Source organism: Mandrillus leucophaeus, unplaced genomic scaffold, assembly GCF_000951045.1.
Source record: "Mandrillus leucophaeus isolate KB7577 unplaced genomic scaffold, Mleu.le_1.0 Scaffold1400, whole genome shotgun sequence".
Lineage (NCBI taxonomy): Eukaryota > Metazoa > Chordata > Mammalia > Primates > Cercopithecidae > Mandrillus > Mandrillus leucophaeus.
In genome coordinates this window covers 53,873-71,676 of record NW_012101367.1, presented here as the reverse complement: position 1 = coordinate 71,676, position 17,804 = coordinate 53,873, and positions in this window count along the sequence as shown.

Genomic DNA, 17,804 nt, shown 5'->3' with positions numbered 1-17,804 from the left:
ACACAATACAAAGCAGTCTCTCAGAAAGCTTCTTTTTAGTTTTTACCTGAGGATATCTCCTTTGTCATCATAGACTTCAATGCGATCAAAAATATCCCTTCTCAGGTTTCTCTAAAACAGTGGTACAAAACTGCTCTATAAAAAGAATCATGTAACTCTGTGACATGAATTAACCCATCACAAAGCGCTTTTATATAATGATATTTCCTCTGTGTTTTTGAGGATATTTCCTCTAGTTTCTATATGAAAATATTTCCTTTGTCACCAAAGGCTTCATTGTGCTCCGAAATTGTCCATTAAGAGTGCTATGAAACTGGTCAATGAAAAGAACAGTGTAACTCTGTGAAATGAATTCACACATCAGAAAACATTTTCTCAGAAAGGTTTTTTGTAGTGTTTATATGAAGGTATTTTCCTCTCAGATTCCACAAATACAATGCTAGCAAAGTACTCCATGAAAGGGTAATGTAACTCTGGGTGATGAATTCACACATTACAAAACAGTTTCTCAGAAAACTTCCTTCTTCTTTTTATCCGAGGATATATCTTTTTTAAACACGGGCCTCAATGCGCTCCTGTATATCTCATTGCAGATTCTGCAAAAACAGTGTTAGCAAACTTCTCAATGAAAGCAATGATGTAAATCTGTGAGACGAATTCACACACCACAAAGCAGTTTCTGAGGAGGTTTCTCTCCAGTTGTTATCTGAGGATATTTCATTTCTCACCATAGGATTCTATGCTAACCAAGATATCACTTCTGAGATTCCACAAAAACAGTCCTTGCAAACTCCTCCGTGAAAGAGTGGTGTAACTCTGTGAGATGAATTCACATGTCACACAGCAGTTTCTCAGAAAGGTTCTTTCTAGTTTTTATCTGAGGATACTTCCTTTTTCACCATAGGTTTCAAAGCGATCTAAAATATCAATTCTCAGATTCCACAAAAACAGTGCTAGCCAACGGCTCCAGAAAAGATTGATGTAACTCTGTGAGATGAATTCACACATCACAAAGCAGTTTCTCAGAAAGCTTCTTTCTGGTTTTTATCTGATGATACTTCCATTTTCAACATAGGCTTCAAAGGGATAAAAAATATACCTTCTCAGATTCCACAAAAACAGTGCTAGTAAACGGCTCCATGAAAGGGTGGTGTAACTCTGTGAGACGATTTCACACATCACAAAGCAGTTTCTCAGAAAGCTTCTTTTTTTATTTATTTATTTATTATTATTATACTTTAAGTTGTAGGGTACATGTGCATAACGTGCAGGTTTGTTACATATGTATACTTGTGCCATGTTGCTGTGCTGCACCCATCAACTCGTCATTTACATTAGGTATAACTCCCAATGCAGTCCCTCCCCCCTCCCCCCTCCCCATGATAGGCCCCGGTGTGTGATGTTCCCCTTCCTGAGTCCAAGTGATCTCATTGTTCAGTTCCCACCTATGAGTGAGAACATGCGGTGTTTGGTTTTCTGTTCTTGTGATAGTTTGCTAAGAATGATGGTTTCCAGCTGCATCCATGTCCCTACAAAGGACACAAACTCATCCTTTTTTATGGCTGCATAGTATTCCATGGTGTATATGTGCCACATTTTCTTAATCCAATCTGTCACTGATGGACATTTGGGTTGATTCCAAGTCTTTGCTATTGTGAATAGTGCTGCAATAAACATACGTGTGCATGTGTCTTTATAGCAGCATAATTTATAATCCTTTGGGTATATACCCAGTAATGGGATGCTTTCTTGATTTTTTCTGAGGATATTTCAGGCTCAGTGTGCTCCCGTATATCTCATTGCAGATTCTGTGAAAACAGTGTTAGCAATCTTCTCTATGAAAACAGTGTTGCAACTCTGTGAGATTAATTCACACACCAGAAAGCAGTTTCTGAGAAGGCTTCTCTCCAGTTCTTAACTGGGGATATTTCATTTTTCACCATGGGATTCAATGCTGTCCAAGATATCACTTTTGTGATTCCACAAAACGGTGCTACCAAACTCTTCCATGAAAGAGTGTTGTTATTTTGTGAGATGAATTCACACTTCACAAACCAGTTTCTAAGAAAGTTTCTTTCCAATTTTTATTGAAGGATACTTCCATTGTCACCAAAGGCTTCAAAGCAATCCAAAATATCCCTTTTCAGATTCCACAAAAACAGTGCTAACAATCGGCTCCATTAAACAGTAGTGTAACTGTGTGAGACGAATTCACATGTAACAAAGCAGTTTCTCAGAAAGCTTCTTTCTAGTTTCTAATCAGAGGATATTTCCATTGTCAACATACACTTCAAAGTGATCAAAAATACCCTTCTCAGATTCCACAAAAACAGTGCTAGCCAACGGCTCCACGAAAGAGTTATGTAATCTGTGAGATGAATTCACAAATCACAGCTGTTTCTCAGAAAGTTTCTTTCTGGTTTTTATCTGAGGATATTTCCTTTGTCACCATAGGCTTCAAAGCGATCCAAAATATCCCGTCTCAGATTCCACAAAAACAGTGCTAGTAACTGGCTCCATGAACGAGTTGTGTAACACTCTGAGATGAATTCACATATCACAAAGGAGTTTCTCAGAAAGCTTCTTTCTGGATTTTATCTGAGGATATTTCCTTGGAGACTATAGGCTTCAAAGCGATCAAAAATATCCCTTCTCAGATTCCAAAGAAACAGTGGTAGCAAAGGGCTCCATGAAAAAGTAGTGTAACTCTGTGAGATGAATTCACACAACACAGAGCAGTTTCTCACAGGGCTTCTTTCTAGTTTTTATCTGAGTATATTTCCTTAGTCACCATAGGCTTCATAGCCATCCAAATTATCCCTTCTCAGATTCCACGAAAACGGTTCTAGCAAACAGCTCCATGAAAGATTTGTGTAACACTGTGAGGTGAATTCACACATCACAAAGCAGTTTCTCAGAAAGCTTCTTTCTTCTTTATATCCTAGGATATTTCCTTTTTAAACACTGGCCACAACACTCTCCCATATATCTCATTGCAGATTCTGCAAAAACAGTGTTGCAAACTTCTCAATGAAAGCAGTGTTGTAACTCTGTGAGATGAATTCAAACACCACACAGCAGTTTCTGAGAAGGCTTCTCTCCAGTTTTTATCTCAGGATATTTCATTTTTCACCATGGGATTCAATGCTATCCAAGATACCACTTCTGTGATTTAACAAAAAAAGTGCTACCAAACTCCCATGAAAGACTGTTGTTAATTTGTGAGATGAATTCACAAGTCACAAAGCAGTTTCTCAGAAAGCTTCTTTTTAGTTTTTATCAGAGGATACTTCCATTGTCACCATAGGCTTCAAAGCAATCCAAAATATCCCATCTCAGATTCCATAAAAGCAGTGCTAGCAAGCTGATCCATGAAAGAGTTGTGTACCACTGTGAGATGAATTAACAAATCACAAAGCAGTTTCTCAGAAACCTCATTACGGGTTTTTATCTGAGGATATTTCGTTTGTCACCATAGGCTTCAAAGCGATCAAAAATATCCCTTCTCAGATTCCAAAGAAGCAGTGGTAGCAAATTGCTCCATGAAAGAGTAGTGTAACTCTGTGAGATGAATTCACACAACACAGAGCAGTTTCTCATAGGGCTTCTTTCTAGTTTTTAATCTGAGGATCTTTCCTTAGTCACCATAGGCTTCATAGCCATTCAAAATATGCCTTCTCAGATTCCACAAAAACAGTGCTAGCAAACGGCTCCATGAAAGAGTTGTGTAACACTGTGAGATGAATTCACACATCAAAAAGCAGTTTCTCAGAAACCTTCCTTCTTCCTTTTATCCAAGGATACTTCTTTTTTAAACGTGGGCCTCAATGCACTCCCGTATATCTCATTGCAGATTCTGCAAAAACAGTGTTAGCAAACCTCTCAATGGAAGTAAAGGTGTAACTCTCTGAGATGAATTCACACACTGAAAAGCAGATTCTGAGATGGCTTCCCTCCATTTTTTACCCAAGCTTCTTTCTTGATTTTATCTGGGGATATTTCAGGCCTCAATGTGCTCCCGAATATCTCATTGCAGATTCTGTGAAAACAGTGTTAGCAAACTCTGAATGAAAGAAATGTTGTACCTCTGTGAGATGAATTCACACACCACAAAGCAGTTTCTGAGAAGGCTTCTCTCCAGTTTTTATCTAAGGATATTTCATTTTTTCACCATGGGATTCAATGCTTTCCAAAATATCACTTTTGTGATTCTACAGAAACAGTGCTGGCAAACTCCTCCATGAAAGAGTGGTGTAAGTTTGTGAGATGAATTCACACGTCATAAAGTAGTTTCCCAGATTGTCTCTTTCTGGTTTTTGTCTGAGGATATTTCCTGTGTCACCATAGCCTTCAAAGCAATCAAGATTATCCCTTCTCAGATTCCACAAAAACAGTGCTAGCAAATGGCTCCATGAAAGAATTGTGTAACACTGTGAGATGAATTCACACATCACAAAGCAGTTTCTCAGAAAGCTCCTTTCTGGTTTTTATCTGAGGATATTTCCTTTGTCACCATAGGCTTCAAAGTGATCCAAAATATCCCTTCTCAGATTCCACAAAAATAGTGCTAGTAAACGGATCCATGAAACAGTAGTGTAAATCTGTGGGGTGAATTCACACATCACAAATAAGTTTCTCAGAAAACTTCTATCTTGTTTTTATCTGAGGATATTTCAGGCCTCAAAGTGCTCCCGTATATCTCACTGCAGCTTCCACGAAAGTATTGTTAGGAAACTTCTCAAGGAAAACAGTAGTGTAGCTCTGTGAGATGAATTCACACATCACAAAGCAGTTTCTCAGAAGGCTTCCCTCCAGTTTTTATCTAAGGATATTTAATTTTTCACTGTAGGACCCAATGCCCTCGGAATATCCCATGGCAGATTCCACAAAAACAGTGTTAGCAAACTGCTCAATGTAACAAGAAGTGTATCTCTGTGAGATGAATACACTCATCACAAAGCAGTTTCTCATAAAGCTTTTTCTAGTTTTCACTGAGGATATTTCCTTTGTTACCATAGGCTTCAAAGCAATCCAAAATATCCCTTCTCAGATTCCACAAACACAATTCAAGCAATCTGCTCCTTGAAAGAGTAGTGTAACTCTGTGTGATGAACTCACAGATCACAAGGCAGTTTCTCAGAAAGCTTCTTTCTTCTTTTTTCCAGGATATTTCCTTTTTAAACACGGGCCTCAATGTTCTCCTGTATATCTCATTGCAGATACTGTGAAAACAGTGTTAGCAAAACTCTCAATGAAAGAAATGGTGTAAATCTGTGAGATAAATTCACTCACTACAAAAAAGTTTCTGAGAAGGCTTCTCTTCAGTTTTTATCTGAGGATATTTCATTTCTCACCATAGAATTCTATGCTATCAAAGATATAATTTCTGAGATTCCACAAAACAGTTCTAAAAAACTCCTCCATGATAGAGTGGTGTAACTCTGTGGGTCAAATTCACATATCACAAAACAGTTTCTCAGAAAAATAATTTCTATTTTTTATCTGAGGATATTTCCTTTGCCACCATAGGCTTCAAAGTGAAAAAAAATCCCTTCTCAGAATGAAGAAAACATTTCTAGCAAACGGCTCCATGAACGAGTGGTGTAATACTGTAAGATGAATCACACATCACAAAGCAGTTTCTCAGAAAGCTTCTTTCTAGTTTTTATCTGCATTTATTTCCATTTTCACCATAGGCTTCAAAGAGATCCAAAATATCACTTCTCAGGTCCCACAAAAACAGTGCTAGCCATCAACTCCATGAAAGAGTGATGAAACTCTGTGAGATGAATTCACAAACCACAAAGCAGTTTCTCAGAAAGCTTCTTTCTTGTTATTATCTAAGGATATTTCCTATTTAAACACAGGCCTCAATGCACTACATTATATCTCATTGTGGATTCCTCAAAAATGTTGTTAGATAACTTCTCAATAAAAAGTGTGATGTATTTCTGTGAGATGAATTCACACATCACAAAGCAGTTTCTCAGAAGGCTACTCTCCAGTTTTTAGCTAAGGATATTTAATTTTTCACGGTAGGACTCAATGCCCTCGAAACATCCCATGGCAGATTCCATGAAAACAGTGTTAGCAAACTGCTCAATGTAACGAAAAGTGTATCGCTGTGAGGTGAATACACTCATCACAAAGGAGTTTCTCAAAAAGCTTTTTCTCGTTTTATCTGAGGATATTTCCTTTGTTGCCATAGGCTTCAAAGTGATCCAAATTATCCCTTCTCAGATTCCACAAATACAATACTAGCAAACTGCTCCTTGGAAGGCTAGTGTAACTCTGTGTGATGAATTCTCACATCACAAAGCAGTTTCTCAGAAAACTCCTTTTTTCTTTTTATCTGAAGATGTTTCTTTTATAAACACAGACTTCAATGCACTTTTATAAACACGGACCTCAATGCACTGCCATATATCTCATTGCAGATTTTGTGAAAAAAAGTGTTAACAAACTTCTCAATGAAAGCAATGGTGTAACTCTATGAGATGAATTCACACACCACAAAGCAATTTCTGAGAAGTCTTCTATCCAGTTTTTATCTGAGGATATTTCATTCCTCACCCTAAGATTCTATGCTATCCAAAATATCACTTCTGTGATTCAACAAAAAAAGTGCTATCAAATTCCTCCATGAAAGAGTGTTGTAACTCTGTGAGATGAATTCATACGTCACAATGCAGTTTCTCAGAAAGCTTCTTTATGGTTTTTATCTGAGGATATTTCCTTTGTTACCATAGGCTTCAAAGTGATCAAAAATATCCCTTCTCAGATTCCGCAAAAACAGTGCTAGCAAGTGGCTCCATTAAAGAGTTGTGTAACACTGTGAGACGAATTCACACATCACAAAGCAGTTTCTCAGAAACTTCTTTCTTGCCTTTATCTGAGGATATTTCAGGCCTCAATGCGCCCCCGTGTGTCTCATTGCAGATACTGCGAAAACAGTGTTAGCAAGCTTCTCAATGAAAGCAATGATGTAACTCTGTGAGATAAATTCACACACCACGAAGCAGTTTCTCGGAAGGCTTCTCTCCAGTTTAAGTCTGAGGATATTTCGTTTTTCACCATTGCATTCAATGCTATCCAAAATATCACATCTGAGATTCCACGAAAACAGTGATAGCAAACTCCTCCATGAAAGAGTGGTGTAACACTGTGAGATGAATTCACAGCACACAAAGCAATTTCTCAGAAAGTTTCTTTCTAGTTTTTATCTGAGGATATTTCTTTTGTTACCATGGGCGTCAAAGCGATCCAAAATATCACTTGTCAGATTCCACAAAACCAGTGCTAGCCAACAGCTCCAAGAAAGAGTGATGTAAATCTCAGATGAATTCAGAAATCACAAAGTAGTTTCTCAGAAAGCTTCTTTCTGGTTTTTATCTGAGGATATTTCCTTTGTCACCATAGGCTTCAAAGTGACCCAAAATATCCTTTCTCATATTCCACTAAAACAGTGCTAGTAAATGGCTCCATGAAAGAGTTGTGTAACACTGTGAGATGAATTCACACACCACAAAACAGATTCTTAAAAAGGTTCTTTCTGGATTTTATCTGAGGATATTTCCTTTGTCACCATAGGCTTCAAAGCGATCAAAAATATCCCTTCTCAGAATCCACAAAAACAGTGCTAGCAAGCGACTCCATGAAAGGGTAGTGTAACTCTGTGAGATGAATTCACACATCACAAAGCAGTTTCTCAGAAATCTTCTTTCTTGTTTTTATCTGAGGATATTTCTGTCCTCAATGCGTTCCTGTATATCTCATTGCAGATTCTGTGAAAATATTGTGAGGAAACTTCTCAAGGAATAGAGTGGTGTAGCTCCGTGAGATGAATTCACACATCACAAAGCAGTTTCTCAGAAGGCTTCTCTCCAGTTTTTATCTAAGGATATTTTATTTGTTGACATAGGACTCAATGCCCTCAGAATATACAAGGGCAGATTCCACGAAAACAGTGTTAGCAAACTGCTCAATGTAACCAAAACTGTATCTCTGTGAGATGAATCACAAAGCAGTTTCTCATGAAGCTTTTTCTAGTTTTTACTGAAGATATTTCCTTTGTTACCATAGGCTTCAAAGCAATCCAAACTATCCCTTCTCAGATTGAACAAATACAGTTCTAGCAAACTGCTGCTTGAAATAATAGTGTAACGCTGAGTAATGAATTCACAGATCACAAAGCCATTTCTCAGAAATCTTATTTATTCTTTTTATCAGATATTATTTCCTTTTTAAACACCAGCCTCAATGTGCTCCAGTATATCTCATTGCAGATTCTGCAAAAACAGTGTTAGCAAACTTCTCAATGAAAGCAATGGTGTACCTCTCTGAGATGAATTCAAACGCCACAAAGTAGTTTCTGAGAAGACTTCCTTTCAGTTTTTGTCTGAGGATATTTCGTTTCTCAATATGGAATTCTATGCTATCCAAGATATCACTCCTGAGATTCCACAGAAACAGTGCTAACAAACTCCTCCATGAAAACTGGTGTAATACTGTGAGATGAATTCACACGTCAGAAAGCAGATTCTCAGAGGTCTTCTTTCTGGTTTTTCACTGAGAATATTTCCATTGTCACCATAAGCTTCATTGCCTTGTGAAATATCTCTCTATGGATTTCAAGAAAACAGTGTTAGCATACTGTTCAATGAAAAGAACACTGTAACTCTGTGAGATATATTGCCACATCACAAAGAAGTTTCTCAGACAGCTTATTTCTGGTTTTGATCTGAGCATATCTCCTTTGTCACCATGGATTTCAATGCGCTCCCAAACATCCCATTGTATTTTCCATGAAAACAGTGTTAGCAAACTGTCATATGAAACAATGGTGTAACTGTGTGAGATGACTTCACACATCACAAAGAAGTTTCTCAGAAAGCTTCTTTCTAGTTTTTATCTGAGGATATTTTGTTTTTCACTATAGGCCTCAAAGCACTCCCAAATATCCCTTTGCAGATTCCACAAAAACAGTGTTAGCAAACTGCTCCATGAAAAGAAAGGTGTCACTCTGTGAGACGAATTCACACATCCAAAGCAGTTTCTCAGAAAGCTTCTTTGTGGTTTTTGTCTGAGGATATTTCCTTTGTCCCCATAGGCTTCAATGCACTCTCAAATATCCTAAAACAGATTCCATGAAAGCAGTGTTAGCAGACTGCTCAGTGAAAAGAACGGTGTAACACTGTAAGATGAATTAACCCATCACAAAGCAGTTTCTCACAAAGCTTCTTCCTAGTATTTATCTGAGGATACTTCCTTTGTCAACATAAGCTTCATTGCACTAAGAAATATCCCATTGCAGATTCCAAGACAACAGTGTAACAAAATGATCCATGAACAGAACAGTGTATCTCTGTGAGATGCATTCACACGTCACAATGCAGTTTCTCAGAAAGCTTCTTTCTAGTTTTTATCTGAGGATTATATTCTTTTTCTCTATAGGCCTCAATGTGCTCCCAAATATCACTTTGCAGATTCCACGAAAACAGTGTTAGCAAACTGCTTCATGAAGAGAAAGCTGTAACTCTGTGAGATGAATTCACACATCACAAAGAAGTTTCTCACAAAGCTTATTTCCAGTTTTTATCTGAGTATGTTTCCTTGTCACTGTAGGCTTCAATGCAATCCAAAATATCCCTTCTCAGATTCCCCAAAAACAGTGCTAACAAAGTGATGCATGAAGGGAATCGTGCAACTCTGTGAGATGAATTCACACACCCAAACCAGTTTCTCAGAAAGCTAATTTTCAGTTTTTAATTGAGGATATGTCCTTTGTCACCATAGGCTTCAATGAGCTCCCAAATATCCTAATGCAGATTCCACGAAAACAGTGATAGCAGACTGCTTAATGAAAAGAATGGCACAACTCTGTGAGATGAATTAACCCATCACAAAGCAGTTTCTCAGAAAGCTTCTTTCAAGTTTTTATCTGAGAATATTTCCTTTGTCATCATAAGTTTAATTGGGCAAAGAAATATGCCATTGCAGATTCCAAGAAAACAGTGTTAGCAAACTGCTCAATGAGAAGAACAGTGTAACTCTGTGAGATGCATTCACATATCACAATGCAGTTTCTCAGATACCTTCTTTCTAGTTTTTGTCTGAGGATATTTACTTTTTCACCATAGGCCTAAATGTGCTCCTAAATATCCCTTTGAAGATTCCACGAAAACAGTGTTAGCATATGGCTTAATGAAGAGAAAGGTGTAATTACATGAGATGAATTCACACATCACAAAGATGTTTCTCAGAATGCTTCTTTCTAGTTTTTATCTGAGGTTATCTCCTCTGTCAGCATAGGCTTCAATGCAGTCCAAAATATCCCATCTCAGATTCCGCAAAAATAGTGTTAATAAACTGCTCAATGATTGCAAAGTGTAACTCTGTGAGATGAATTCACAGATCAGATATCGGATTCTCACAAACCTTCTTTATAGTTTTCCTCTGAGGATTTTTCCTTTGTCTCCATAAGCCTCAATGCACTGCAAAATATCCCTTTACGCATTCCAAGAAAACAGTGTTAGCAGACTGCTCAATGAAAAGATCACTGTAACTCTGTGAGAGGTACTCACACATCACAAAGCAGTTTCTCCAAAGGCTTGTTTTTGGTTTTTTATCTGAGGATATTTCCTTTGTCACCATAGGATTCAATGCCCTCCCCAACATCCTATTGCATTTTCCATGAAAACAGTGTTAGGAAACTGCTATATGAGAAGAATGGTGTAACTCTGTGAGATGAATTCATACAACCAAAGCAGTTTCTCAGGAAGTTTCTTTTCGGTTATTATCTGACAATATTTCCATTGTCACCATAGGCTCCCAAATATCCTAATACAGATTCCACAAAAACAGTGCTAGCAGACTGCTCCATGAAAAGAACGGTGTAATTCTGTGGGATGAGTTAACCCATCACAAACCAGTTTCTCAGTAAGCTTCTTTCTAGTTTATCTCTGAGGATATTTCCTTTGTCACAGTAAGCTTCAATGTTCTCTGAAATATCCCTTTGTGGATTCCAAGAAAACAGTGGTAGCAGACTGCTCAATAAAAAGAACACTGTAACTCTGTGAGATATATTCACACATCACAAAGCAGTTTCTCAGAAGGCTTCTTTTTGTTTTTTCTCTGAAGACATTAACTTTGTCACCCTTGGCTTCCATGCGTCCAATATATCCTAATGCAGATTCCATGAAAAAATTGTTAGCAGACTGCTCAATGAAAAGAAATGTGTAACACTGTGAGTTGAATTAACCCATCACAATGCAGTTTCTCAGAAAGCTTCTTTCTAGTTTTTATCTGAGGACATTTCCTTTTTCAACGTAGGCATCAATGAGCTAACAAATATCCCTTTGCAGATTCCACAAAAACAGTGTTAACAAGCAGCTTCATGAAGACAAAGGAATAACTCTGTGAGATGAATTCACACGTCACAAAGAAGTTCCTCAGAAAGATTCTTCCTAGTTTTTATCTGAGGATATTTCCTTTGTCACCATAAGCTTCATTGTGCTTAGAAATATCCCTTTGCAGATTCCAAGAAAACAGTATAGCAAACTGCTCAATGAAAAGAACAGTGCAACTCTGTGAGATGCATTCACACATCACAATGCAGTTTCTCAGAAAGCTTCTTTCTATTTTTTATCTGAGGATATTTCCTTTTCCACCATGAGCCTCAATGAACTCCAAAATACCACTTTGAAGATTCCATAAAAACAGTTTGAGCCAACTGCTTCATGAAGAGAAAGGTGAAACAGTGAGATGAGTTCACACGTCAAAAAGAAGTGTCTCAGAAAGCTTCTTTCCAGGTTTTATCGGAGTGTATTTCCTTGTCACCATAGGCTTCAATGCAATCCAAAATATTCCCTCTCTGATTCCCCAAAAACAGTGCTAACAAAGTGATCCATGAAAAGAATCTTGTAACTCTGTGAGATGAATTCACACATTCGAATCAGTTTCTCAGAAAGCTTCTTTCTAGTTTTTATCTGAGGATATTTCCATTGTCACTTTGGCTTCAATGTGCTCCCGAGTATCCTAAGGCAGATTCCAGTAAAACAGTGTGAGCAGATGCTCAATGAAAACAGTGGTGTAACTCTGTGAGATGAATTAACCCATCACAAAGCAATGTCTCAGAAAGCTTCTTTCTAGTTTTTATCTGAAGTTACTTCCTTTTTCAACATAGGCCTCAATGTGCTCCCAAATATCACTTTGCAGATTCCATGAAAACAGTGTTAGCAAACTGCTTCATGAAGAAAAACGTGTAACTCTGTGAGATGAATTCATACATCAACAAGAAGGTCTTCAGAAAGCTTTTTTCTAGTTGTTATTTGAGGATATTTCCTTTGTCAGCATAGGCTTCAATGCAGTAAAAAAATATCCCTTCTCAGATTCCAGAAACACAGTGGTAACAAATTGCTCCATGATAGGAAGGTGTAACTCTGTGAGATGAATTCACACATCAGAAAGCAGTTTCTCAGAAACCTTTTTTCTAGTTTGTCTCTGAGGATATTACCTTTGTCATCATAAGTTTCAATGCGCTCCGAAATATCCCTTTGTAGATCCCAAGAAAACAGTCTTAGAAGATTGCTCAATAAAAATATCTCTGTAACTCTGTGAGGTGAATTCACACATCACAAAGCAGTTTCTCAGAAGGTTTCTTTTTGGTTTTTACCTGAGGATATTTCCTTTGTCACCATTGGCTTCAATGCCATCCAAAATATCCCTTCTCAGTTTCTGCAAAAACAGTGCTAGCAAAGTGATCCAAGAAAAGAATCGTGTAACACTGTGAGATGAATTCACACATCCAAAGCAGTTTCACTGAAAACTTCTTTTTACTATTTATCTGAGGATAATATTTCCCTTGTCCCCATAAGCTTCAATGCACTCCCAAATATCCTAACACAGTATCCATGAAAACAGTGTTAGCAGACTGCTCAATGAAGAGGATGGTGAAAATCTGTGAGATGAATTAACCCATCACAAAGCAGTTTCTCAGAAAGTGTCTTTCCAGTTTTTTTCTGAGGATATTTCCTTTGTCACCATTAGCTTCAATGTGCTCCAAACTATCCCATTGCGAATTCCAAGAAAACAGAGTTAGCAGACAGTTCAATGAAAAGAACACTGTAACTCTGTGAGATGTATTCACACCTCACAAAGTAGTTTCTCAGAGGGATTCTTTCTGTTTTTTATCTGAGGATATTTTGTTTGTCCCTATAGACTTCAATGCACTCTCAAACATCCTATTGCAGTTTCCACGAAAACAGTGTTAGCAGTCTGTTGTTTGAAAAGAACAGTGTAACTCTGTGAGAAGAACTCCCACATCAAAAAACAGTTTCTCAAAAGATTCTTTCTAGTTTTTATCTGATGGTATTTCCTTTTTCACTATAGGACTCAAAGTGCTGCCAAATATCCCTTGGTAGATTCCATGAAAACAGCGTTAGCAAACTGCTCCATGAAAGGAAAGGTGTAACTTTGTGATATGAATTGACATATCACAAAGAACTTTCTCAGAAAGCTTCTATGCAGCTTTTATCTGAGGATATTTAGTTTGTCAAGATAGGCTTGAATGCAAGCAAAAATATCCCTTCTCAGATTCCCTAAAAACAGTGCTAATAAAGTGATCCATGAAAAGAATTGTGTAACTCTGAGAGATGAATTCACACATCCAAAGCAATTTCTCAGAAAGTTTCTTTTCGGTTTTTATCTGAGGATATTTCCTTTGTCACCATAGGGTTAATGTACTCCCAGATATCCTAATGCAGATTCCACGAAAACATTGTTAGCAAATTGTTCCATGAAAAGAAAGGTGTAACTATGAATTCACACATTACAAAGAACATTCTCAGAAATCTTCCTTATTGTTTTTATCTGAAGATATTTCCTTGTCACCATAGGCTTCAAAGCGATCCAAATATCCCTTCTCAGATTCCCCAAAAACAGTGCTAACAAAGAGGTCCATGAAAAGAAATGTGTAACTCTGTGAGATGAATTCACACATTCAAAACAGTTTCCCAGAAAGCTTCTTTTCACTATTTATCTGAGGATATTTCCCTTGTCACCACAGGCTTCAATGTGCTCCCAAATATGCTAATGGAGATTCCATGGAAAAAGTGTTAGCAGACTGCTCAATGAAAAGAATGGTGTAACACTGTGAGATGAATTAATGCATCATAAGCAGTTTCTCAGAAAGCTTCCTTTCTGTTTTTATCTGAGGATATTTCCGCTGTCACCATAAGCTTCATTGCTCTAAAAAAAATCCCACTGCAGATTCCAGTAAAACAGTGTTAGCAAACTGATCCATGAAAAGAACAGTGTAACTCTGTGAGATGCATTCACACATCACGATACAGTTTCTCAGAAAGCTTCTTTCGAATTTTTATTTGAAGATATTTCCTTTTTCACCATAAGCCTCAAAGCGTTCCCGAATATCACTTTGCAGACTCCACGAAAACAGTGTTAGTAAACTGTTTCATGAAGAGAAAGGTGAAACACTGTGAGATGAATTCACACATCACAAGGAAGTTTCTCAGAAAGCTTCTTTCCAGTTTTTATTTGAGTATATTTCCTTGTCACCATAGGCTTCAATATAATCCAAAATATCCCTTCTCAGATTCCCCAAAAACAGTGCTAACAAAGAGGTCCATGAAAAGAAATGTGTAACTCTGTGAGATGAATTCACATATCCAAAGCAGTTTTGCAGAAAGTTTTTTTGGTGTTATCTGAGGATAATTCCTTTTTCACCAAAGAGTTCAATGCGCTCCCAAATATCCTAATGCAGATTCCATGAAAACAGTGTTAGCCAACTGTTCCATGAAAAGAAAGGTGTAACTCTATGAGATGAACTAACCCATCACAAAGTAGTATCTCAGAAAGCTTCTTTCCAGTTTTTATCTGAGGATATTTCCTTGTCACCATAGGCTTCAATGCACTCGCAAATATCCCTTTGAAGTTTCCATGAAAACAGTGTTAGCAAGCTGCTCCATGAAAAGAGAGGTGTAACTCTGAGAGATGAATTCACACATCACAAAGAACTTTTTCAGAAAGCTTCTTTCTAGTTTCCATCTGAGGATATTTCCTTTGTCAATATAGGCTTCAATACGATCCCAAATATCCCTTCTCAGATTCCCAAAAAACAGTGCTACCAAACTGGTCCATGAAAGGAATTGTGTAACTCTGTGAAGTGAATTAACACACCATAAACCAGTTTTTCAGAAAACTTCTTTCTCCTTTTTAATCAGTGGATATTTTCTTTCTCACCATAGGCCTCAATACGCTCCCAAATATCCCTTTGTATATTCAACGAAAACAGTGTTATTACACTGCACCATGAATAGAAAGGTGTAACCATGTGAGATGAATTCACAACTCACAAAGTAGTAAAGCTTCCTTCTATTTTTTATCTGTGAATAATTCACTTGTCACTGTAGGCTTCAATGCGATCCAAAATATCCCTTCTCAGATTCCCCCAAAACAGTACTACCAAACTCCTCCATAAAAAGAATCATGTAAGTCAGTCAGATGAATTCATAATTCATGAAGCAGTTTCTTAGAAAGCTTCTTTCTAGTTTTTGTCTGATGATATTTCCTTTGTCACTGTAAGCTTCAATGTGCTCTGAAATATCCCATTGCAGATTGCATGAAAACAGTATTAGCAAACTGCTCAATGAAAAGAATAGTGTAATTCTGTGAGATGAAAACACATCACAAAGAAGTTTCTCAAAAAGCTTCTCTATAGTTTTTATCTGAGGATATTTCCTTTTTCACCATGGGTGTCAATGCGTTCCCTTATATCTCTTTGCAGATTCCACTAAAACCATGTTATCAAACTGCTCAATGGAAGGAACTGTGTACATCTCTGAGATGAATTCACACATTACAAACACGTTTCTCAGAAAGCTTCTTTCTAGTTTTTGTCTGAGGATATTTCCTTTCTCACCATTGGCTTCAATGCGATCCAAACTATCCCTTCTCAGATTCCAAAAAAAAAAAAGGTGCTACCCAGTGCTCCATGAAAAGAATCGTGTAAATCTGTGAGATGAATTCACAAATCTGAAAGCAGTTTCTCAGAAAGCTTCTTTTTGCTTATGTCTGAAGATATTTCATTTGTCACCCTAAGCTTCAATCTGCTCTGACATAACCTATTCCAGATTCCATGAAAACAGTGTTAGCAAACTGCTCAATGAAAAAAACAGTGTAACTCTGTGAGATGAATTCACACATCACAAAGCAGTTTCTCAGAAAGCTTCTTTCTAGTTTTTATCTGAGGATATTTCCTTTTTCAAAATAGGCCTCAATGATCTCCCAAATATCCTTTTGCAGATTCCACGAAAACAGTGTGAGCAATTGCTCCGAAACAAGAAAGGTGTAACACGGTGAGATGAATTTACACATCACAAATAACTTTCACAGAAAGGCCCTTTCTAGTTTTTATATGAGGATATTTCCTTTGTCACCATATTCTTCAATGTGATCCAAAATATCCCTTCTCAGATTCCCCAAAAACGGTGCTACCAAACTGATCCATGAAAGGAATTGTATAACTCAGTGGGATGAATTGGGACATCACAAAGCCATTTCTCGAAAAATTCTTCCTACTTTTTATATGAGGATATTTCTTTTGTCACCATACGATTCAATGAGCTCTGAAATATACCATTGCAGATTCCAAGAAAACAGGGTTGTCAAACTGCTCATTGAAAAGTACAGTGTAACTCTGTGAGATGAATTCACACATCACAAATAAGTTTCCCAAAAAGCTTGTTTCTAGTTTTTATCTTAGAATATTTCCTTTTTCACCATATTCCTCCATGCTCTCCAAATATTTCTTTGCAAATCGATCAAAAACAGTGTTAGTAAACGGCTCCATGAAAAGGAAGGTGTAACACTGTGAGATGAATTTACGCATCACAAAGAAGTTTTTCAGAAAGCTTCCTTCTAGTTTTTATCTGAGGATATTTCCTTTGTCACCATTGACTCTAATGTGATCCAAAATATCCTTCCACAGATTCCCCAAAAACAGTGCTACCAAACTGATCCATGAAAAGAATCATGTAGCTCTGTGGGATGAATTAAATCATCACCAAGTAGGTTCTCAGAAAACGTGTTTCTAGTTTTTATCTGAGGATATTTCCTTTGTCACCAGAGGCTTCAATTCGATCCAAAATATACCTATGCAGATTAAACGAAAACAGTGTTAACAAACTGCTCCATGAAAAGAAAGGTGTAACTCTGTGAGATGGTATCATGCATCACAAAGAAGTTTCTCTGAAAGCTTACTTTTAGTTTTTATCTGAGGATATTTCCTTTTTCAGTAAAGGAATCCTTATGCTCCAAAATGTCCCATTACAGACTCTGTGAGATACACTCACACATCACACAGAACTTTCTCAGAAAGCTTCTTTCTAGTTTTTATATAAGGATGTTTCCTTTGTCACCACTGATTTCAATGCGATCCAAAATATCCTCCCTCAGTTTCTCCAAAAACAGTGGTACCAAACTTATACATGAAAAAATCGTGTATCTCTGTGAGACAAATTAACACATCACAAAGTGGTTTCTCAGAAAGCTTGTTTCTAGTTTTCATCAGAGGATATTTCCCTTGTCTCCGTAAGCTTCAATGTTATCCAAAATATCCCTTATCAGATTCCCCAAAACTGTGCCACCAAACTGCTCCATGAAAAGCATCGTATAACTCTGTAAGACGAAGTCACAAATCACAAAACAGTTTCTCAGAAAGCTTCTTTCTGGTTTTTGTCTGAGGATATTTCCTTTGTCACCACAAGCTTTAATGCACTCCGAAATAT